Here is a 25364-nt window from a genome sequence, read left to right on the forward strand (position 1 = left end):
TTGCACAGCCTTCCCCATGCTCCCACCACCCCACACAGTATAAATGCTAATCCTAATGCTCCCTTTCTTTCTGCCCGCCCTTATCCCTCCCTTCCCACCCACCATGCCCATTCCCTTTCCCTTTGGTAACTGTTAGTCCACTCTCGGCTTCTGTGAGTCTGCTGCAGTTCATTTCCTTCAGTTTTTCTTTGTTTTTATACTCCACACAAGGGTGAAATCATTTGGTACTTATCTTTCTTTGCCTGGCCTATTTCACTGAGCATAGTAGTCTCTAGCTCCATCCACGTTGTTCCAAATGGTAGGATTCGTTTTTTTCTTATGGCTGCTTACTGCACTTTTCAAACTGGATTTCTGTCTTCTCTTTTGTCTGTAGTTTAGCTATGTGCTTTCACCTTTGCTCTCCTGGTTATGAGCAATAGCTTTGTGTTAATCGATACTTACCTATATTTTTCTATCTGCCTGTCTATCTATCTATCATTCAATCAATCAGTCATCTTTTTATCTGAACATCTGTACTTGTATGCAGAACAGTTAACAAAATAGACTATGTCCCTTCCCTACGTTATGCTTACAAAAACCTTGTAAGGTAACTAGGCTGTAAGGAGAGCACTGGGTTCACCGAGACACTTGCAGGTCGAGTCAGAAGTGTACCTACAAAACCAGGAAATGGTGGTGCAGGGACTTGTACCCGTGTCTCTGTCCTCTCTCCTCTTTTATCTCCTTCTCACTTGCTGACTGTATTTAGCCACATTCATTGACTAAGTGCTCCCTGAAGACCACAGGTATCGTTCCTCTTTGACATTTGTCAACAGAAAAGTAAACTTGGTGCTTGCTCACAGCCATGTTTGAGGGATATTGGCGTGATAAACCCTGATAGGAGGGAGGGACAAATAAAAAGTAACACTGATTTCTAGACAGGAGCAGTTGGGAGAGAAGAGTGTGTTGTGGAGTGAAGTGTTTATTTCAGTGTCCAAACTTCCCTCTTTACCTGGTTATTACTTCTTTACATTCGTGGACATCATAAAACCCACTGATTTCAAAGGCCCAGACCCATATTATTACAGCAATTCAGTTGTTGAGTTGAGAGAAAATGAGAAGGATGTTGCTGCACCACTAAATCTATGGCTGGGCACTGCAGATACCAAACAAAAAGCATTCACAGTGGCCATATAGGTCTATTTACTACTGACTGTCTCGGGGGCACAGACAGAATCCATTTGACTGATTGTTTGTTTTACAGATTCACTTGTGTTAGGTACCTCTCCCCACCCCTTCGGCTTGCAGTTTGTCTGTGTCCTTGGTCTCAAGTGAGTCTCCTGTAAGGGAGCACGTAGTTGTTCTTGAGTTTTCATCCCTTCTTTTAAATCAGTGTCTTTTGTTTGGAGCACTCAAAGCCTGTCCTTTTACACTGATGATTCAGAGCTGTGCCCTTATTGCACTTTAAAATTCTTTTTTTGTTATCATTAATCTACATTCACATGCAGAACATTATGTTTAGTAGGATCCCCCTTTCACAAAGTTCGCTCCAAAAACCTCTAAGAGTAGGTGTCCATCAGCATAGTTGGATGCTGTAGACTACTTCACCATGTCCCCACACACAGACCCCGTTACAGTCGCTGTCCATCAGCGTGTAGTAATATGCTGTAGAATCTCTAACTTTCTTCTCTGTGTTTTACAGCCCTCCCCATGACCAGCCAATCCCATGCATTATTCAAGCTAATTATAATGTCTCCTTTCTTTGTTCCCACCCTTATCCCTCCCTTATCACCCACCCGCCCCTGTCCTTTTCTCTTTGGTATCTGTTAGTCTACTCTCAGGTTCTGGTATTCTGCTGCTTTTTTTTCCATCAGTTTTTTTTTTAATACTCCACACATGAGGGAAATCATTGGGTACTTATCTTTCTCCTCCTCTTCTTTTTCACTGAGCATACTACCGTCTAGCTCCACCCACATCATTGTAAATGGAAGGATTTGTTTTCTTCTTATGGCTGCTTATTGTACTTTTTAAACGGGATTTCACTCTTCCTTTTTGTTTGTAGTATCGCTATGTGCTTTCACCATTTATCTCCCGGTTATGAGCAATAGCTTTCTGTTGATTGATATGTATCTGTATCTATCTATCTATGTATCTATCTATCTATCTATCTATCTATCTATCTATCTATCTATCTATCTATCATCTATCTATCTATCTATCTATCTATCTATCTATCTATCTATCTATCTATCTAATCTATCATCTATCTATCTATCTATCTATCTATCTATCTATCTATCTATCTATCTATCTATCTATCTATCTATCTATCTAATCTATCTACCTACCTATCTATCTATCATCTATGTATCTTCTAATCTATCTATCTATCTATCTATCTATCTATCTATCTATCTATCTATCATCTATATTCCTATCTATCTATCATGACTATCATATATCTATCATGTCTATCATCTATCTATCTATCATCTGCCTCTCCTCCAGGTGCTTAGGGAGAGGCAAGGCGAGCCACACCCACAACCTTATCTTTAACGGCGATGAACGCTGAGCATGTGTGGCAGGCCCCAGCTGCTGCTACTGCTGCTGCTGCTGTGATGACTCCTTTCTCTGGTCCAGTGGGGTAAGATTCCAGATCTCTTATTGTTCTCTGCCTGTGCTTTCTCTATACTGGTGTAGTTTTGTTGTATGGGGGCGGATGCTTTCGTGTCTCTGAAGGAATTAAGTATGGGTCTCAGAAATCCCTTATGTCAGTTTTCATTGTACTGTACCGTCTCCTATTTCTACATCTTTGGGGTTTCTCCCGCTGCTACTGCTTTTCCTCTGAGAGGACCTGTACCACAAGATGTTGTAGACAGAAGAGTAAACTTGGTGCTTTGCTCACCACCATGTTTGAGGGACATTGGCGTCACCGCTGATAGGAGGAGGGACAGGTAAAAAGGAACACCGAGTTCTAGACGGGAGCAGTTGGGAGCAAAGAGTGTGTTATGGAGTGACGTGTTCGTTTGAGCATCCAAACTTACCTCGGAATCTGGTTATTGCTACTTTACATTCGTAAACATCAGAAAATCCACTGATTTCAAAAGCCCAGATGCATATTATTACAGCAAGACAGTTGTTGAGGTGAGAGAAAATGAGAAGGGCCTTGCTATACCACTGAATCTATGACTGGGCACTGCCAATACCTAAGAGAAAGCATCCATTGTGGCAGGAAGGGCTATTTCCTACTGTCTATCTGGGCACTCAAACAGAATCTCTTTTTTTTTTTTGGTGTCAGTAATGTTCAATTACATGAGCAACATTATGGTTACTAGACTCATCATCTACCCCCCTCCCCTCCATTATCAAGTCCACAAACCATTATAGTAGCTGTCCATCAATGTTGTAAGATGCTATAGAATCACTATGTGGCTTGTGTGTGTTTTACTGCAATTCCCGTGGGCACCCACCCATACATTATATGTGCAGATCATAATGCCCCTTTTACCCCAATATCCCTAACTTCCCACCCATCCTCCCTGGTACCTTTCCCTTTGGAAACTGCAAGTCTCTTCTTGGGTTTTGTGAGTCTGCTCCTGTTTTGTTCCTTCCCGTTTTTGCTTTGTTCTCATACCACACAGAGGAGTGAAATCCTAGGATACTTGTCTTTCCCCACTTGGCTTATTTCACTGAGCATAACACTCTCTAGCTCCTTCCTTGTTGTTGCAAATGGTGGTTGGATTTGCTTTCTTCTTATGGCTTACTGATATTCCATAGCATGTATGTACCACCTCTTCTTTATCCATTCATCTCCTGATGGACACTTAGGTTGCTTCCATTTCTTGGGTATTGTAAATAGTGCTGCGATCAACATAGGGGTTCTCCTGTCCCTTCCAAACTGGGCTCCTGCACTCTTAGGGTAAATTCCTAGGAGAGGAATTCCTGGGACAAATGGTATTTCTGTTTTTTGCTTTCTTGGGGAACTTCCATACTGCTTTCCATAATGGTTGAGCTGACTGACATTCCCACCAGTAGTGTAGGAGGGTTCCCCTTTCTCCACACCCTTACCGACATCTGTTATTGTCTGTCTTTCGGGTGGTGGCCATCCTAACTGGTGTGAGGTGATACCCCATTGTGGTTTTAATGTGCTTTTCTCTGATGGATATCGATGTGGAGCGTCTCTTCATGTGCCTGACGGCCACCTGAAATTGCTTCTGTGGAGAAGTGTCTGTTAAGATCCACTGCCCATTTTGTAATTGGATTCATTTCCTTTTTGTGTGTTAAGGTTCGTGAGCTCTTAATACATGTTTTGGATGGCAACACCTCATCAAGTATGTCATCAGTGAATATATTCTCCCATACTGAAGGATGTCTTTTGGTTCTACTTATGTTGGTCAAACAGAATCTTTCTAAACCCCCTACCACTTCATTCCAAATCTGACTATTTTTTTTCCAGATCACCAACCAGACAAGAAAACAGGAACAAAGAGGAGAAGCTGTGATGCAGGAACATCTTGCATAAAACTGAGAGGTGAAGTTTTGTGGAGACTGGTAGGATGCATCTTTCCATGTGCTGCTTTCAAGGGTCATAGGGAAAAAAGATTGCCAATTAGATGAAGCCCGTTGTATTGATGTCACCTCATATCGGTGCAGCCTCGTAGCCTCTAGATATTGATGTGAAGGCTAGCATGCGGCACTGTTGTCTTTCCTGCAGAGTTAGACGTGCGGCGTCCCCCGTTTGCAGTTCAGTCAGAGCCTGTGTGCGACTGTCCTGGCACCGGCCATGGTTTACCAGAAAGCTGTGCCATTCCTCCTGGGCTGTTGCAGCACCCATCTCAGAACAGGGCCTCAGCAGTGCTCCAAGGAGTGAGAGAGAGAGAGAGAATTGCGCTCGAGAGACCGTGACAATTTTATTTTCTGTAGCACCCTGAGCATGCTCCTGATGTTTATTTTGAGATCTCTTTCTCAGGAAGATTGATTTGAGTCCTGTTTCCAGGTTCCTTTGAAGGTTCATATTTGTAGGTGGCGCCCTCTAGCTCCCAGAAGCTTTAATGTCTGGAGATGCTCAGCTCTTGGGGAGATGGAAGAGGTCCCAGGGCAGCGGTGTCGGTGCCCACCCCCGCTGGGACAAAAGAGGTCTTTACTGTTTCCCGGACGCAGTGCCTGTCTCCACTGCCAGGGCTAGTTTGTGGAGCATGCAGGGAGAAGCTGACGTAGGTGCGGTCGGCCGTTTTGCAGGCCAGCGCCGGCAGGAAAGCAGGCCGTGTACTAGTTACAGTACGGTAAGGGACCTCGGAGCTGCGAGGCAAGCCAGGGAAATGAATCGCCGGAGCTCCTGAAAGCACCAACGCCTGCCGGGCAGAGTGCACTTGGGCAGTTTGGCACACCTGTCCTTTCTCCTGAGCGGCATGCCCCGTGAAGGCCTTTCCCCTTTAGCAGTTCTCTCGCTGTTAGGAAGTCTCTCAGGCTGTCTGCCTTTCTTTTTCCCACACCGGCCGGATGTGGATACCTGGGTTGTCCCACAAGAGGCTGGAATCTCAAGTCTCTCGAAGTCTTCCGCCTGTCTTTGCTTTCCAACCCCACCAATACTCCAGAAGGCAGCACGTGCATGGTAGGTTTGTGCTCCTAGAGCCCATCTCCAGGGCTATGCATCACACTTCTCCTTGAGGTGCCAGCCTGCCACAGCAGCGTTCTTCCCTGCTGCTCTTCCAGGATTTGTTGTAGTTGTTCTACTTAAATACAGTACGTATGTATGTGCTTTCAGTTTTGGAGGAGGTTTCCACACACCTCTCACGTGAGCCGCCATGTTTAATTACATCAGCATATCTTTTTTCTTTTTTTTTTCTGTTTCACTTGTCTTGGGAACCTGTCCCCACCCCCTCAACTTACAGTTTGTCTTCGTCCTTGGATCTGAAGTGAGTCTCCTGTAAGGGAGCACGTAGGTGGTCTTGAGTTTTCATCCCTTCTTTTATCCCTGTGTCTTTTGATTGGAGCACTCAGAGCCTGTCCATTTTTTCTGACAATTTAGAGCTGTGCCCTTATTGCAGTTAAGAACTTTTTTTCTTATCATTAATCTACAATCACTCGAAGAACATTATGATTCGCAAGTAAACCAAGTCCCCCCCAAAATCCCTGTTACAGTGGCTGTCCATCAGAGTAGTTGGATGCTGTAGACCCCTTCACCATTTCAGCACACACACACACCGTTACAGTTGCTGTCCGTCAGTGAGTAGTGAGATGCTCTAGAATCACTACCTGTCTTCTCTATGTTCTACAGCCGTCCCCATGCTCCCCACACCTCACACATTATACATGCTAATCCTAATGTCCCCTTTATTTCTCGACGCCCTAATTAAACCCTTCCCACCCCCCCTGCCAAGTCCCTTTCCCTTTGCTAACTGTTAGTCCACTCTAGGGTTCTTTGAGTCTGATGCTGTTTTTTCCTTCAGTTTTTCTTTGTTATAATACTCCACACATGAGGGAAATCATTTGGTACATGCATTTCTCCGCCTGGCCTATTTGACTGAGCATAATACAATCTGGCTCCATCCACTTTATAGTAAATGATAGGATTTGTTTTCTTCTTATGATTGCTTACAGCACTTCTTAAACTGGATTTCATTCTTCTTTTTTCTTTGTAGTTTCGCTGTGTGCTTTCACCATTGCTCTCTTGGTTATGAGCAGTAGCTTTGTGTTAATCGATATGTACCTATATCTATCTATCTGTCTGTCTACCTACCTATATATCTGTCTATCAATCAATCAATCATCATTTTGTCTGCCAATCTGTCCTTGTGTACAGAACAGTTAAACACATTGTCTATGTCACTTTCCTACATTATGCTTCCAAAAATCTTGCGAGGTGTCTAGGCTGTAGGGAGAGCACTGGGTTCACAGAGACACTTGCAGTTCGAGTCGGCCACGTTTACCTACAAAACCAGGAAATGGTTGTGCAGGGACATGAACGCGTGTCTCTATCCTCTGTCCTCTTTCATCTAATTCTCACTTGCTGTCTGTATTTAGCCACATTCATTGACTAAGTGATCCCTGAAGACCACAAGTATCCTTCCTCTGGGACTGTTGTCGACAGAAAAGAAAACTTGTTGCTTTGCTCACCATCATGTTTGAAGGACATCGGCATGATCTCTGCTGATAGGACGGAGGGTCAAATAAAAAGGAACACCAATTTCTAGACAGGAGCAGTTTGGAGCTAAGAGTGTATTGTGGAGTGACATGTTTATTTGAGTGTCCAAACTTCACTCTTTAGGTGGCTATAAGATATTCACATTCGTGAAGATCATAAAACCCACTGATTTCAAAGGCCCAGGTGCTAATTATTACAGCAACTCAGTTGTTGAGGTGAGAGAAAATGAGAAGTATGTTGCTGCACCACTAAATCTATGGCTGGGAACTGCTGAAACCAAACAAAAAGAATTCACGGTGGCCAGATAGGGCTATTTTCTGCTGACTGTCAATGGGGACTCAAACAGAGTTAATTTGTTAATTGTTTGTTTTTCAGTTTCACTCGTGTAGGGTACTAGTCCACACACCTTCGGCTTGTAGTTTGTCTGTGTCCTTGGATCTCAAGTGAGTCTCCTGTATGTAAGCACATAGGTGTCTTGAGTTTTCATCCCTTCTTTTAACACTGTGTCTTTTTTTTCCAGCACTCAGAGCATGACCTTTATTCTGAGGATTCAGAGCTGTGCCCTTATAGCAAAAAAAAAATTTTTTCTTATTATTAATCTACAGTCACGTGAAAAACATGTTTTCTATGCTCCCCTTCAGCAAGTCTGCCCCAAAACCTCTTACAGTCGCTGTCCATCAGCGAGCAGTAGATGCTATATAATCTCTGCCAGTCTTCTCTGTGTTTTACAGCACTCCCCGTGCCTCTCCGACCCCACGCAATATACATGCTAAGCCTAATGCTTCAATTCTTTCTCCCCACACTTATCCCTCCCTTAAGACCCACCCTGCCCAGTCCTTTTCCCTTTGGTAACTTTTAGTCAACTCTCGGTTTCTGTGAGTGTGCTGTTGTATTTTTCCTTCAGTTTTTCTTTGTTGTTATACTCTACACATGAGTGAAATCACTTGGTACTTGTCTTTCTCCGCCTGGCTTATTTCTCTAAACATACTGCCGTCTAGCTCCATCCTCGTCATTGAAAATGGTAGTATTTGTTTTCTTCTTAAGGCTGCTTGCTGAACTTTTTAAAATGGATTTCATTCTTCCTTTTTGTTTGTAGTTTAGCTATGTGAATTCACCATTCATCTCCTGGTTATGAGCAATAGCTTTGTGTCAGTTGATATGTATGTGCAACTATCTATATAACGGTCTGTCTCTCTATCTATGTATCTATGTATCTATCTATCTGTCTATCTATCTATCTATCTATCTATCTATCTATCTATCTGTCTATCTTCCTATCATCTATCTATGATGTCTTTCATCTATCAATCTATGTACCTATCTATCTATCTTTCATCTGTCATCTGTCTACCTATCAATCTATGAATCAATCATCTGTTTGTATGCAAATCTATCGTTATGTACAGAACAGTTAAAAATATAGCCTATGTCACTTCCCTACATTATGCTTCCAAAAACTTGCAAGGTAACTAGGCCGTAAGGAGAGCACTGGGTTCAACAAGAAACTGCAGGTAGATTCAGCCTCATGTGCTTACAAAACCAGTAAATGGTGTTGCAGGGACTTGAACCCGTATCTCTGTCCTCTGTCCACTTATACCTCCTTCACGCTTTCTAACTGTATTTAGCCACATTCATTGACTAAGTGCTCACTGAAGACCACAAGTATCCTTCCTCTGGGCCTGTTGTAGACAGAAGAGTATACTTGGTTTTTTACTCACCACCATGTTTGAGGGACATCGGCGTGATCACCGCTGAAAGGAAGAGGGACAAATAAAAAGGAACACCTATTTCTAGACAGGATCATTTTGGAGCAAAGTGTGTGTTGTGGAGAGACGTGTTTGTTTGAGTGTCCAAACTTCCCTCTTTATGTGGTTATTATATCCTTACAGTCGTGAACATCATAAAACCCAGTGATTTCAAAAGCCCAGACGCATATTATTACAGCAATTCATTTGTTGAGGTGAGAAAAAATGATAAGGACTTTTCAGTACCACTAATTCTATACCTGGGCACTGCTGAAACCAAACAAAAAGAATTCACGGAGGCTAGATAGGACTATTTTCTAGTGACTGTCTCTGGGGACTCAAACAGAATCCATTTGTTTCTTTGTTTATCAGATTCACTTGTATAGGATACCTGTCCCCGCCCATTCAGCTTGTATTTTGTCTGTGCCTTTGGATCTCAAGTGAGTCTCCAGTAAGGGAGCAAGTAGGTTTTCTTGAGTTTTCATCAGTTTTTCTAAACCTGTGTCTTTTGATTGGAGCACTGAAAGCCTGTAGTTTTATTCTGATATTTGAGAGCTGTTCTCTTACTGCACTTGGAAATTTTCTTTGTACTCATTAGTATTCAATCACATGCAGAATATTATGTTTACTAGTCTACCCCCTTCACCAAGTCCCCATCAAATCCCAGTTACAGTCGCTGTCTGTCAGCATGTACTAAGATGCTGTAGAAACAATACTTGTCTTCTCTGTGTTGTTCAACCCTACCCATGACCCACCACTCTACACATTATACATGCTAATCCTAATGCCCCCACTCTTTTTCCCCACCCTTATTACTCCCTTCCCACAAACCTTACCCAGTCCTTTTCTCTTTGGTAACTGATAGTCCACTCTCGTGTTCTGTGAGTCTGCTAATGTTTTTTCCTTCAGTTTTCTTTGTTATCATACTCCACACATGAGTGAAATCATTTGGTACATGTATTTCTCCGCCTGGCCTATTTTACTGAGCATAATACACTATAGCTCCATCCACGTTATTGCAAATGATAGGATTGTTTTCTTCTTATGGCTGCTTACTGCACTTTTTAACTGGATTTCATTCATCTTTTTTGTTTGTAAATTCGCTATGTACTTCAACCATTGCTCTCATGATTATGAGCAATAGCTTTGTGTTAATCGATATGAACCTATATCTATCTATCTGTCTGTCTTTCAATCAATCAATCAATCAATCATCTTTCTGTCTGCCCATCTGTACTTGTGTGCAGAACAGTTAACCACATATCCTATGTCACTTTCCTACATTATGCTTCCAAAATTCCTGCAAGGTAACTAGGCTGTAGGGAGAGCACTGTGTTCACCGAGACACTTGCAGGTCATGTCGGCCGAGTGTACCTACAAAACCAGGAAATGTTTGTGCAGGGACTTGAACCCGTGTCTCTATCCTCTGTCCTCTTTCATCTCCTTCTCACTTCCTGTCTGTATTTAGCCTCATTCATTCACTAAGAGCTCCCTGAAGACCACAAGTACCTTCCTTTTTGCCTGTGGTCGACAGAAAAGTAAACTTGTTGCTTTGCTCACCACCATGTTTGAAGGACATCTATGTGAACACCACTGAAAGGATGGAGGGTCAAATAAAAAGGAACACCAATTTCTAGACAGGAGCAGTTGGGAGCTAAGAGTGTATTGTGGAGTGACATGTTTATTTGAGTGTCCAAACATCCCTCTTTAGGTGGTTATTACTTCACATTCGTAAAGATCATAAAACCCACAGAATTCAAAGGCCCAGATTCTTATTATTTCAGCAACCCAGTTGTTGAGGTGAGAGAAAATGAGAAAGACGTTGCTCCACCACTAAATCTATGGCTGGGCATTGCTGAAAACAAACAAAAAGAATTCACGGTGGCCAGATAGTGCTATTTTCTACTGACTATCTCTGGGGCTCAAACAGAATCCATTTGTTTGATTGTTTGTTTTTCAGTTTCACTCGTGTAGGGTACTTGTCCCCACACCTTCAGCTTGTAGTTTGTCTCTGTCCTTGGATCTCAAGTGAGTGTCCTGTAAGGAAGCACGTAGGTTTCTTGAGTTTTCATCCGTTCTTTTAACCCTGTGTCTTTTGTTTGCAGCACTCAGAGCCTGACCTTTTATTCTGATGATTCAGTGCTGTGCCCTTATTGCACTTAAAAAAATTTTTTGTTATCATTAATCTACAATCACGTGAAGAACATTATGTTTACTATGCTCCCCCTTATCCAAGTCCACCAGCAAAAACCTCTTAAAGTCGCTGTCCATCAGCATAGTTGGATGCTTTAAACCCCTTCAGCATGTACCCCTTCAAAGACACCGATACAGTCGCTGTCAATCATGGAGTAGTAAGATGCTATATAACCTCTACTAGTCTTCTCTGTGTTGTACAGCACTCCCCATGTCCCGCGCGACCACACGCAATATACATGGTAATCCTAATGCCCCCAATCTTTCTCCCCACACTTATCCCTCCCTTCAGAACCACCCTGTGCAGTCCTTTTCCCTTTGGCAACTTTTAGTCAACTCTCAGGTTCTGTGAGTATCCTGTTGTTTTTTTCCTTCAGTTTCTCTTTGTTGTTATACTCCACACATGAGTGATATCATTTGATATTGTCTTTCTCCACCTGACCTATTTTTCTGAACATACTACTGTCTAGCTCCATACACGTCATTGCAAATGGTAGGATTTGTTTTCTTCTTATGGCTGCTTACTGCAATTTGTAAACTGGATTTCATTCTTCCTTTTTGTTTGTAGTTTAGCTATGTGATTTCACCATTCATCTCCTTGTTATGAGCAACAGCTTTGTGTCAATCGATATGTACCTGTATCTATCTATCGCTCTGTCTGTCTGTATATCTATCTATCTTTCTATATATCCTTCTTTCTATCTCTCTATCCTCTCTATTTATCTATCCATCTATCTAGCTTCCTGTCTTCTATCTATCATGTGTATCATCTATCTATCATCTGTCATCTATCTATCTATCTATGAAACAATCTTCTTTCTGTCTGTCCATCTATCCTTATGTACAGAACAGTTAACTACATCACCTATGTCACTTCCCTACATTATGCTTTCAAAAACATTGCAAGGTCACTAGGCCGTAGGGAGAGCACTGGGCTCACTGAGACAATTGCAGATTGAATCAGCCGCGTGTGCTTACAAAACCAGTAAATGGTGGTGCAGGGACTTGAACCCGTATCCCTGTACTCTGTCCTCTTAAACCTCCTAGTCTCTTGCTAACTGTATTTAGCCACATTCATTGACTAAGTCCTCACTGAAGACCCCAATTATACTTCCTCTGGGCCTGTTGTAGATAGAAAAGTATACTTGGTGCTTTACTCACTACCATGTATGAGGGACATTGCCATGTTCACCACTGATCGGAGGAGGGACAAATAGAAAGGAACACCTATTTCTAGACAGGAGCATTTGGGAGCTAAGTGTGTGTTGTGGAGAGACGTGTTTGGTTGAGTGTCCAAACTTCCCTCTTTACGTGGTTATTACTTCTTACAATCGTGGATATCATAAAACCCAGTGATTTCAAAAGCCCGGACGCATATTATTACAGCAATTCATTTGTTGATGTGAGAAAAATGAGAAGGACATGGCAGTACCACTAAATCTATACCTGGGCACTGCTGATACCAAACAAGAAATTCACGGTGGCTAGGTAGGACTATTTTCTAGTGACTGTCTCTGGGGACTCAAACAGAATCCATTTGTTTCTTTGTTTCAAAGATTCACATGTAGAGGTTACCTGTAACCTCCCCTGCAGCTCGTAGTTTGTCTGTGTCCTTGGTTCACAAGTGAGTCTCCAGTAAGGGAGCACTTAGGTGATCTTAAGTTTTCATCCGTCCATCTAACCCTGTGTCTTTTGATTTTAGCAGTGAAAGCCTGTAATTTTATTCTGATATTTGATAGCTAGGCTCTTACAGCACTTTGAAATTTATTTTATTATCATTAATATACAATCACATGCAGAACAATATGTTTACTAGTCTAATCCCTTCACCAAGTCATCGCCAAATCCCAGTTTCAGTCGCTGTCCGTCAGCATGTCGTAAGATGCTCTAGAAACACTACTTGTCTTCTCTGTGTTTGTATAGCCCTCCTAATGACCAATCACCCTACAGATTATTCATGCCAATCTTATTGCCCCCATTCTTTTTTCCCGCCCTTATCAATCCCTTCCCACAAAAACTACCCAGTCCCTTTCTCTTTGGTAACTCTTAGTCCACTCTCGGGTACTGTGTATATGCTGCTGTTTCTTCCTTCAGTTTTTCTTTGTTATCGTACTCCACACATGAGTTAAATCATTTGGTACATGTATTTCTCCGACTGGCCTATTTGACTGAGCATAATACCCTCTAGCTCCATCCAAGTTATTGCCAATGATAGGATTTGTTTTCTTCTTATGGCTGCTTACTGCACTTTTTAAACTGGATTTTATTCTTCTTTTTCGTTTGTAGTTTGCTATGTGCTTCAACCATTGCTCTCATGGTTATGAGCAATAGCTTTGTGTTAATCGATATGAACCTATATCTATCTATCTGTCTGTCTATCAATCAATCAATCAGTCAAACAATCAATCATCTTTCTGTCTGCCCATCTGTCCTTGTGTACAGAACATGTAACCACATATCCTATGTCACTTTGCTACATTATGCTTCCAAAAATCCTGCAAGGTAATTAGGCTGTAGGGAGAGCACTGGGTTCACCGAGACACTTGCAGTTCGTGTCGGTCGAGTGTGCCTACAAATCCAGGAAATGGTTGTGCAGGGACTTGAACCCGTGTCTCTATCCTCTGTCCTCTTTCATCTCCTTCTCACTTCCTGTCTGTATATAGCCACATTCATTCACTAAGGGCTCCCTGAAGACCACAAGTATCCTTCCTCTGGGCCTGTGGACGACAGAAACGTAAAATTGTTGCTTTGCTCACCACCATGTTTGAAGGACATCTATGTGAACACCACTGATAGGATGGAGGGTCAAATAAAAAGGAACACCAATTTCTAGACAGGAGAAGTTGGGAGCTAAGAGTGTATTGTGGAGTGACATGTTTATTTGAGTGTCCAAACTTCCCTCTTTAGGTGGTTATTACTTCACATTCGTGAAGATCATAAAACCCACAGATTTCAAAGGCCCAGATTCTTATTATTTCAGCAACTCAGTTGTTGAGGTGAGAGAAAATGAGAAGGACGTTGCTCCACCACTAAATCTATGGCTGGGCCTTGCTGAAAACAAACAAAAAGAGTTCACGGTGGCCAGATAGTGCTATTTTCTACTGACTGTCTCTGGTGCCTCAAACAGAATCCAATTGTTTGATTGTTTGTTTTTCAGTTTCACTCGTGTAGGGTACTTGTCCCCACACCTTCAGCTTGTAGTTTGTCTTTGTCCTTGGATCTCAAGTGAGTCTCCTGTAAGGAAGCACGAAGGTTTCTTGAGATTTCATCCGTTCTTTTAACCCTGTGTCTTTTGTTTGCAGCACTCAGAGCCTGAACTTTTATTCTGATGATTCAGTGCTGTGCCCTTATTGCACTTAAAAAATTTTTTTTGTTATCATTAATCTACAATCACGTGAAGAACTTTATGTTTACTATGCTCCCCCTTATCCAAGTCCACCAGCAAAAACCTCTTAAAGTCGCTGTCCATCAGCATAGTTGGATGCCTTAAACCCCTACAGCATGTACCCCTTCAAAGACACCGATACAGTCGCTGTCAATCATGGAGTAGTAAGATGCTATATTACCTCTACTAGTCTTCTCTGTGTTGTACAGCACTCCCCATGTCCCGCGCGTCTCCATGCAATATACATGGTAATCCTAATGCCCCCAATCTTTCTCCCCACACTTATCCCTCCCTTCAGAACCAGCCTGTGCAGTCCTTTTCATTTGGCAACTTTTAGTCAACTCTCGGGTTCTGTGAGTATCCTGCTGTTTTTTTCCTTCAGTTTCTCTTTGTTGTTATACTCCACACATGAGTGATATCATTTGATATTGTCTTTCTCTGCCTGACCTATTTTTCTGAACATACTACTGTCTAGCTCCATCCACGTCATTGCAAATGGTAGGATTTGTTTTCTTCTTATGGCTGCTTACTGCACTTAGTAAACTGGATTTCATTCTTCCTTTTTGTTTGTAGTTTAGCTATGTGATTTCACCATTCATCTCCTGGTTATGCGCAACAGCTTTGTGTCAATCGATATGTATCTGTATCTATCTATCGCTCTGTCTGTCTGTATATCTATCTATCTTTCTATATATCCTTCTTTCTATCTCTCTATCCTCTCTATTTATCTATCCATCTATCTAGCTTCCTGTCTACTATCATGTGTATAATCTATCGATCATCTGTCATCTATCTATCTGTCTGTCTATGAAACAATCTTCTTTCTGTCTGTCCATCTATCCTTATGTACAGAACCGTTAACTACATCACCTATGTCACTTCCCTACATTATGCTTTCAAAAACATTGCAAGGTCACTAGGCCGTAGGGAGAGCACTGGGCTCACTGAGACCATTGCAGATCGAATCAGCCGCGTGTGCTTACAAAACCAGTAAATGGTGGTGCAGGGACTTGAACCCGTATCTCTGTCCTCTGTCCTCTTAAACCTCCTTCTCGCTTGCTAACTGTATTTAGCCACATTCATTGACTAAGTCCTCACTGAAGACCCCAATTATACTTCCTCTGGGCCTGTTGTAGACAGAAAAGTATACTTGGTGCTTTACTCACCACCATGTTTGAGGGACATTGGCATGTTCACCACTGATAGGAGGAGGGACAAATAAAAAGGAACACCTATTTCTAGACAGGAGCATTTGGGAGCAAAGTGTGTGTTGTGGAGAGACGTGTTTGGTTGAGTGTCCAAACTTCCCTCTTTATGTGGTTATTACTTGTTTACAATCGTGGATATCATAAAACCCAGTGATTTCAAAAGCCCAGACGCATATTATTACAGCAATTCATTTGTTGATGTGAGAAAAATGAGAAGGACATTGCAGTACCACTAAATCTATACCTGAGCACTGCTGATACCAAACAAAGGGAATTCACGGTGGCTAGGTAGGACTATTTTCTAGTGACTGTCTCTGGGGTCTCAAACAGAATCCATTTGTTTCTTTGTTTCAAAGATTCACTTGTATAGGGTACCTGTCCCCGCCCCTTCAGCTTGTAGTTTGTCTGAGTCCTTGGATCACAAGTGAGTCTCCAGTAAGGGAGCACTTAGGTGATCTTGAGTTTTCATCAGTACTTCTAACCCTGTGTCTTTTGATTAGAGCAGTGAAAGCCTGTACTTTTATTCTGATATTTGATAGCTAGGCTCTTACTGCACTTTGAAATTTTTTTTGTTCTCATTAATATACAATCACATGCAGAACAATATGTTAACTAGTCTAACCCCTTCACCAAGTCCTCGCCAAATCCCAGTTTCTGTCGCTGTCCGTCAACGTGTCGTAAGATGCTCTAGAATCACTACTTGTCTTCTCTGTGTTGTATAGCCCTCCCAATGACCCTTCACCCAACACATTATTCATGCTAATCCTAATGCCCCCATTCTTTTTCCCCGCCCTTATCAATCCCTTCCCACAAACACTACCCAGTCCCTTTCTCTTTGGTAACTCTTAGTCCACTCTCGGGTACTGTGTATATGCTGCTGTTTCTTCCTTCAGTTTTTCTTTGTTATCGTACTCCACACATGAGTTAAATCATTTGGTACATGTATTTCTCCGACTGGCCTATTTGACTGAGCATAATACCCTCTAGCTCCATCCAAGTTATTGCCAATGATAGGATTTGTTTTCTTCTTATGGCTGCTTACTGCACTTTTTAAACTGGATTTTATTCTTCTTTTTCGTTTGTAGTTTGCTATGTGCTTCAACCATTCCTCTCATGGTTATGATCAATAGCTTTGTGTTAATCGATATGAACCTATATCTATCTATCTGTCTGTCTATCAATCAATCAATCAATCAATCAATCAATCATCTTTCTGTTTGCCCATCTGTCCTTGTGTACAGAACAGTTAACCACATATCCTATGTCTCTTTAATACATAATTCTTCCAAAAATCCTGCAAGGTAACTAGGCTGTAGGGAGAGCACTGGGTTCACCGAGACACTTGCAGGTCGTGTCGGCCGAGTGTACCTACAAAACCAGGAAATGGTTGTGCAGGGACTTGAACCCGTGTCTCTATCCTCTGTCCTCTTTCATCTCCTTCTCACTTCCTGTCTGCATATAGCCACATTCATTCACTAAGTGCTCCCTGAAGACCACAAGTATCCTTCCTCTGGGCCTGTGGACGACAGAAACGTAAAATTGTTGCTTTGCTCACCACCATGTTTGAAGGACATCTATGTGAACACCACTGATAGGATGGAGGGTCAAATAGAAAGGAACACCAATTTCTAGACAGGAGCAGTTGGGAGCTAAGAGTGTATTGTGGAGTGACATGTTTATTTGAGTGTCCAAACTTCCCTCTTTAGGTGGTTATTACTTCACATTCGTGAAGATCATAAAACCCACAGATTTCAAAGGCCCAGATTCTTATTATTTCAGCAACCCAGTTGCTGAGGTGAGAGAAAATGAGAAGGACGTTGCTCCACCACTAAATCTATGGCTGGGCCTTGCTGAAAACAAACAAAAAGAGTTCACGGTGGCCAGATAGTGCTATTTTCTACTGACTGTCTCTGGGGGCTCAAACAGAATCCATTTGTTTGATTGTTTTTCAGTTTCACTCGTGTAGGGTACTTGTCCCCACACCTTCAGCTTGTAGTTTGTCTTTGTCCTTGGATCTCAAGTGAGTCTCCTGTAAGGAAGCACGTAGGTTTCTTGAGTTTTCATCCGTTCTTATAACCCTGTGTCTTTTGTTTGCAGCACTCAGAGCCTGACCTTTTATTCTGATGATTCAGTGCTGTGCCCTTATTGCACTTAAAAAATTTTCTTTGTTATCATTAATCTTCAATCACGTGAAGAACATTATGTTTACTATGCTCCCCCTTATCCAAGTCCACCAGCAAAAACCTCTTAAAGTCGCTGTCCATCAGCATAGTTGGATGCTTTAAACCCCTTCAGCATGTACCCCTTCAAAGACACCGATACAGTCGCTGTCAATCATGGAGTAGTAAGATGCTATATAACCTCTACTAGTCTTCTCTGTGTTGTACAGCACTCCCCATGTCCCGCGCGACCACACGCAATATACATGGTAATCCTAATGCCCCCAATCTTTCTCCCCACACTTATCCCTCCCTTCAGAACCACCCTGTGCAGTCCTTTTCCCTTTGGCAACTTTTAGTCAACTCTCGGGTTCTGTGAGTATCCTGTTGTTTTTTTCCTTCAGTTTCTCTTTGTTGTTATACTCCACACATGAGTGATATCATTTGATATTGTCTTTCTCCGCCTGACCTATTTTTCTGAACATACTACTGTCTAGCTCCATCCACGTCATTGCAAATGGTAGGATTTGTTTTCTTCTTATGGCTGCTTACTGCACTTAGTAAACTGGATTTCATTCTTCCTTTTTGTTTGTAGTTTAGCTATGTGATTTCACCATTCATCTCCTGGTTATGAGCAACAGCTTTGTGTCAGTCGATATGTATCTGTATCTATCTATCGCTCTGTCTGTCTGTATATCTATCTATCTTTCTATATATCCTTCTTTCTATCTCTCTATCCTCTCTATTTATCTATCCATCTATCTAGCTTCCTATCTTCTATCATGTGTATAATCTATCGATCATCTGTCATCTATCTATCTGTCTATCTATGAAACAATCTTCTTTCTGTCTGTCCATCTATCCTTATGTACAGAACCGTTAACTACATCAACTATGTCACTTCCCTACATTATGCTTTCAAAAACATTGCAAGGTCACTAGGCCGTAGGGAGAGCACTGGGCTCACTGAGACAATTGCAGATCGAATCAGCCGCGTGTGCTTACAAAACCAGTAAATGGTGGTGCAGGGACTTGAACCCGTATCTCTGTCCTCTGTCCTCTTAAACCTCCTTCTCGCTTGCTAACTGTATTTAGCCACATTCATTGACTAAGTCCTCACTGAAGACCCCAATTATACTTCCTCTGGGCCTGTTGTAGACAGAAAAGTATACTTGGTGCTTTACTCACCACCATGTTTGAGGGACATTGGCATGTTCACCACTGATAGGAGGAGGGACAAATAAAAAGGAACACCTATTTCTAGACAGGAGCATTTGGGAGCAAAGTGTGTGTTGTGGAGAGACGTGTTTGGTTGAGTGTCCAAACTTCCCTCTTTATGTGGTTATTACTTGTTTACAATCGTGGATATCATAAAACCCAGTGATTTCAAAAGCCCAGACGCATATTATTACAGCAATTCATTTGTTGATGTAAGAAAAATGAGAAGGACATTGCAGTACCACTAAATCTATACGTGGGCACTGCTGATACCAAACAAAAGGAATTCACGGTGGCTAGGTAGGACTATTTTCTAGTGACTGTCTCTGGGGTCTCAAACAGAATCCATTTGCTTCTTTGTTTCAAAGATTCACTTGTATAGGGTACCTGTCCCCGCCCCTTCAGCTTGTAGTTTGTCTGAGTCCTTGGATCACAAGTGAGTCTCCAGTAAGGGAGCACTTAGGTGATCTTGAGTTTTCATCAGTACTTCTAACCCTGTGTCTTTTGATTGGAGCAGTGAAAGCCTGTACTTTTATTCTGATATTTGATAGCTAGGCTCTTACTGCACTTTGAAATTTTTTTTGTTCTCATTAATATACAATCACATGCAGAACAATATGTTAACTAGTCTAACCCCTTCACCAAGTCCTCGCCAAATCCCAGTTTCAGTCGCTGTCCGTCAACGTGTCGTAAGATGCTCTAGAATCACTACTTGTCTTCTCTGTGTTGTATAGCCCTCCAAATGACCCTTCACCCAACACATTATTCATGCTAATCCTAATGCCCCCATTCTTTTTCCCCGCCCTTATCAATCCCTTCCCACAAACACTACCCAGTCCCTTTCTCTTTGGTAACTGTTAGTCCACTCTCGGGTACTGTGTATATGCTGCTGTTTCTTCCTTCAATTTTTCTTTGTTATCGTACTCCACATATGAGTTAAATCATTTGGTACATGTATTTCTCCGACTGGCCTATTTGACTGAGCATAATACCCTCTAGCTCCATCCCAGTTATTGCCAATGATAGGATTTGTTTTCTTCTTATGGCTGCTTACTGCACTTTTTAAACTGGATTTTATTCTTCTTTTTCGTTTGTAGTTTGCTATGTGCTTCAACCATTCCTCTCATGGTTATGATCAATAGCTTTGTGTTAATCGATATGAACCTATATCTATCTATCTGTCTGTCTATCAATCAATCAATCAATCAATCAATCAATCAATCATCTTTCTGTCTGCCCATCTGTCCTCGTGTACAGAACAGGTAACCACATATCCTATGTCACTTTCCTACATTATGCTTCCAAAAATCCTGCAAGGTAACTAGGCTGTAGGGAGAGCACTGGGTTCACCGAGACACTTGCAGGTCGTGTCGGCCGAGTGTACCTACAAAACCAGGAAATGGTTGTGCAGGGACTTGAACCCGTGTCTCTATCCTCTGTCCTCTTTCATCTCCTTCTCACTTCCTGTCTGTATATAGCCACATTCATTCACTAAGTGCTCCCTGAAGACCACAAGTATCCTTCCTCTGGGCCTGTGGACGACAGAAACGTAAAATTGTTGCTTTGCTCACCACCATGTTTGAAGGACATCTATGTGAACACCACTGATAGGATGGAGGGTCAAATAAAAAGGAACACCAACTTCTAGACAGGAGCAGTTGGGAGCTAAGAGTGTATTGTGGAGTGACATGTTTATTTGAATGTCCAAACTTCCCTCTTTAGGTGGTTATTACTTCACATTCGTGAAGATCATAAAACCCACAGATTTCAAAGGCCCAGATTCTTATTATTTCAGCAACCCAGTTGCTGAGGTGAGAGAAAATGAGAAGGACGTTGCTCCACCACTAAATCTATGGCTGGGCCTTGCTGAAAACAAACAAAAAGAGTTCACGGTGGCCAGATAGTGCTATTTTCTACTGACTGTCTCTGGGGGCTCAAACAGAATCCACTTGTTGATTGTTTGTTTTTCAGTTTCACTCGTGTAGGGTACTTGTCCCCACACCTTCAGCTTGTAGTTTGTCTTTGTCCTTGGATCTCAAGTGAGTCTCCTGTAAGGAAGCACGTAGGTTTCTTGAGTTTTCATCCGTACTTTTAACCCTGTGTTTTTGTTTGCAGCACTCAGAGCCTGACCTTTTATTCTGATGATTCAGTGCTGTGCCCTTATTGCACTTAAAAAATTTTTTTTGTTATCATTAATCTACAATCACGTGAAGAACATTATGTTTAGTATGCTCCCCCTTATCCAAGTCCACCAGCAAAAACCTCTTAATGTCGCTGTCCATCAGCATAGTTGGATGCTTTAAACCCCTTCAGCATGTACCCCTTCAAAGACACCGATACAGTCGCTGTCAATCATGGAGTAGTAAGATGCTATATAACCTCTACAAGTCTTCTCTGTGTTGTACAGCACTCCCCATGTCCCGCGCGACCCCACGCAATATACATGGTAATCCTAATGCCCCCAATCTTTCTCCCCACACTTATCCCTCCCTTCAGAACCACCCTGTGCAGTCCTTTTCCCTTTGGCAACTTTTAGTCAACTCTCGGGTTCTGTGAGTATCCTGCTGTCTTTTTCCTTCAGTTTCTCTTTGTTGTTATACTCCACACATGAGTGATATCATTTGATATTGTCTTTCTCCGCCTGACCTATTTTTCTGAACATACTACTGTCTAGCTCCATCCACGTCATTGCAAATGGTAGGATTTGTTTTCTTCTTATGGCTGCTTACTGCACTTAGTAGACTGGATTTCATACTTCCTTTTTGTTTGTAGTTTAGCTATGTGATTTCACCATTAATCTCCTGGTTATGAGCAACAACTTTGTGTCAATCGATATGTATCTGTATCTATCTATCGCTCTGTCTGTCTGTATATCTATCTATCTTTCTATATATCCTTCTTTCTATCTCTCTATCCTCTCTATTTATCTATCCATCTATCTAGCTTCCTGTCTTCTATCATGTGTATAATCTATCGATCATCTGTCATCTATCTATCTGTCTATCTATGAAACAATCTTCTTTCTGTCTGTCCATCTATCCTTATGTACAGAACCGTTAACTACATCAACTATGTCACTTCCCTACATTATGCTTTCAAAATCATTGCAAGGTCACTAGGCCGTAGGGAGAGCACTGGGCTCACTGAGACAATTGCAGATCGAATCAGCCGCGTGTGCTTACAAAACCAGTTAATGGTGGTGCAGGGACTTGAACCCGTATCTCTGTCCTCTGTCCTCTTAAACCTCCTTCTCGCTTGCTAACTGTATTTAGAGACATTCATTGACTAAGTCCTCACTGAAGACCCCAATTATAATTCCTCTGGGCCTGTTGTAGACAGAAAAGTATACTTGGTGCTTTACTCACCACCATGTTTGAGGGACATTGGCATGTTCACCACTGATAGGAGGAGGGACAAATAAAAAGGAACACCTATTTCTAGACAGGAGCATTTGGGAGCAAAGTGTGTGTTGTGGAGAGACGTGTTTGGTTGAGTGTCCAAACTTTCCTCTTTATGTGGTTATTACTTGTTTACAATCGTGGATATCATAAAACCCAGTGATTTCAAAAGCCCAGACGCATATTATTACAGCAATTCATTTGTTGATGTGAGAAAAATGAGAAGGACATTGCAGTACCACTAAATCTATACCTGGGCACTGCTGATACCAAACAAAAGGAATTCACGGTGGCTAGGTAGGACTATTTTCTAGTGACTGTCTCTGGGGTCTCAAACAGAATCCATTTGTTTCTTTGTTTCAAAGATTCACTTGTATAGGGTACCTGTCCCCGCCCCTTCAGCTTGTAGTTTGTCTATGTCCTTGGATCACAAGTGAGTCTCGAGTAAGGGAGAACTTAGGTGATCTTGAGTTTTCATCAGTTCTTCTAACCCTGTGTCTTTTGATTGGAGCAGTGAAAGCCTCTACTTTTATTCTGATATTTGAGAGCTAGGCTCTTACTGCACTTTGAAATTTTTTTTGTTCTCATTAATATACAATGACATGCAGAACAATATGTTAACTTGTCTAACCCCTTCACCAAGTCCTCGCCAAATGCCAGTTTCAGTCGCTGTCCGTCAGCGTGTCGTAAGATGCTCTAGAATCACTACTTGTCTTCTCTGTGTTGTATAGCCCTCCCAATGACCCTTCACCCTACACATTATTCATGCTAATCCTAATGCCCCCATTCTTTTTCCCCGCCCTTATCAATCCCTTCCCACAAACACTACCCAGTCCCTTTCTCTTTGGTAACTCTTAGTCCACTCTCGGGTACTGTGTATATGCTGCTGTTTCTTCCTTCAATTTTTCTTTGTTATCGTACTCCACACATGAGTTAAATCATTTGGTACATGTATTTCTCCGACTGGCCTATTTGACTGAGCATAATACCCTCTAGCTCCATCCAAGTTATTGCCAATGATAGGATTTGTTTTCTTCTTATGGCTGCTTACTGCACTTTTTAAACTGGATTTTATTCTTCTTTTTCATTTGTAGTTTGCTATGTGCTTCAACCATTGCTCTCATGGTTATGAGCAATAGCTTTGTGTTAATCGATATGAACTATATCTATCTATCTGTCTGTCTATCAATCAATCAATCAATCAATCAATGATCTTTCTGTCTGCCCATCTGTCCTTGTGTACAGAACAGGTAACCACATATCCTATGTCACTTTCCTACATTATGCTTCCAAAAATCCTGCAAGGCAACTAGGCTGTAGGGAGAGCACTGGGTTCACCGAGACACTTGCAGGTCGTGTCAGCCGAGTGTACCTACAAAACCAGGAAATGGTTGTGCAGGGACTTGAACCCGTGTCTCTATCCTCTGTCCTCTTTCATCTCCTTCTCACTTCCTGTCTGTATATAGCCACATTCATTCACTAAGTGCTCCCTGAAGACCACAATTATCCTTCCTCTGGACCTGTGGACGACAGAAACGTAAAATTGTTGCTTTGCTCACCACCATGTTTGAAGGACATCTATGTGAACACCACTGATAGGATGGAGGGTCAAATAAAAAGGAACACCAATTTCTAGACAGGAGCAGTTGGGAGCTAAGGGTGTATTGTGGACTGACATATTTATTTGAGTGTCCAAACTTCCCTCTTTAGGTGGTTATTACTTCACATTCGTGAAGATCATAAAACCCACAGATTTCAAAGGCCCAGATTCTTATTATTTCAGCAACCCAGTTGTTGAGGTGAGAGAAAATGAGAAGGACGTTGCTCCACCACTATATCTATGGCTGGGCCTTGCTGAAAACAAACAAAAAGAGTTCACGGTGGCCAGATAGAGCTATTTTGTACTGACTGTCTCTGGGGGCTCTAACAGTATCCATTTGTTTGATTGTTTGTTTTTCAGTTTCACTCGTGTAGGGTAATTGTCCCCACACCTTCTGCTTGTAGTTTGTCTTTGTCCTTGGATCTCAAGTGAGTCTCCTGTAAGGAAGCACGTAGGTTTCTTGAGTTTTCATCCGTTCTTTTAACCCTGTGTCTTTTGTTTGCAGCACTCAGAGCCTGACCTTTTATTCTGATGATTCAGTGCTGTGCCCTTATTGCACTTAAAAAATATTTTTTGTTATCATTAATCTACAATCACGTGAAGAACATTATGTTTACTATGCTCCCCCTTATCCAAGTCCACCAGCAAAAACCTCTTAAAGTCGCTGTCCAACAGCATAGTTGGATGCTTTAAAACCCTTCAGCATGTATCCCTTCAAGGACACCGATACAGTCGCTGTCAATCATGGAGTAGTAAGATGCTATATAACCTCTACTAGTCTTCTCTGTGTTGTACAGCACTCCCCATGTCCCGCGCGACCACACGCAATATACATGGTAATCCTAATGCCCCCAATCTTTCTCCCCACACTTATCCCTCCCTTCAGAACCACCCTGTGCAGTCCTTTTCCCTTTGGCAACTTTTAGTCAACTCTCGGGTTCTGTGAGTATCCTGCTGTTTTTTTCCTTCAGTTTCTCTTTGTTGTTATACTCCACACATGAGTGATATCATTTGATATTGTCTTTCTCCGCCTGACCTATTTTTCTGAACATACTACTGTCTAGCTCCATCCACGTCATTGCAAATGGTAGGATTTGTTTTCTTCTTATGGCTGCTTACTGCACTTAGTAAACTGGATTTCATTCTTCCTTTTTGTTTGTAGTTTAGCTATGTGATTTCACCATTCATCTCCTGGTTATGAGCAACAGCTTTGTGTCAATCGATATGTATCTGTATCTATCTATCGCTCTGTCTGTCTGTATATCTATCTATCTTTCTATATATCCTTCTTTCTATCTCTCTGTCCTCTCTGTTTATCTATCCATCTATCTAGCTTCC

The sequence above is a fragment of the Manis pentadactyla genome, chromosome X (assembly GCF_030020395.1).
Source record: "Manis pentadactyla isolate mManPen7 chromosome X, mManPen7.hap1, whole genome shotgun sequence".
Taxonomy (NCBI): Eukaryota; Metazoa; Chordata; class Mammalia; order Pholidota; family Manidae; genus Manis; species Manis pentadactyla.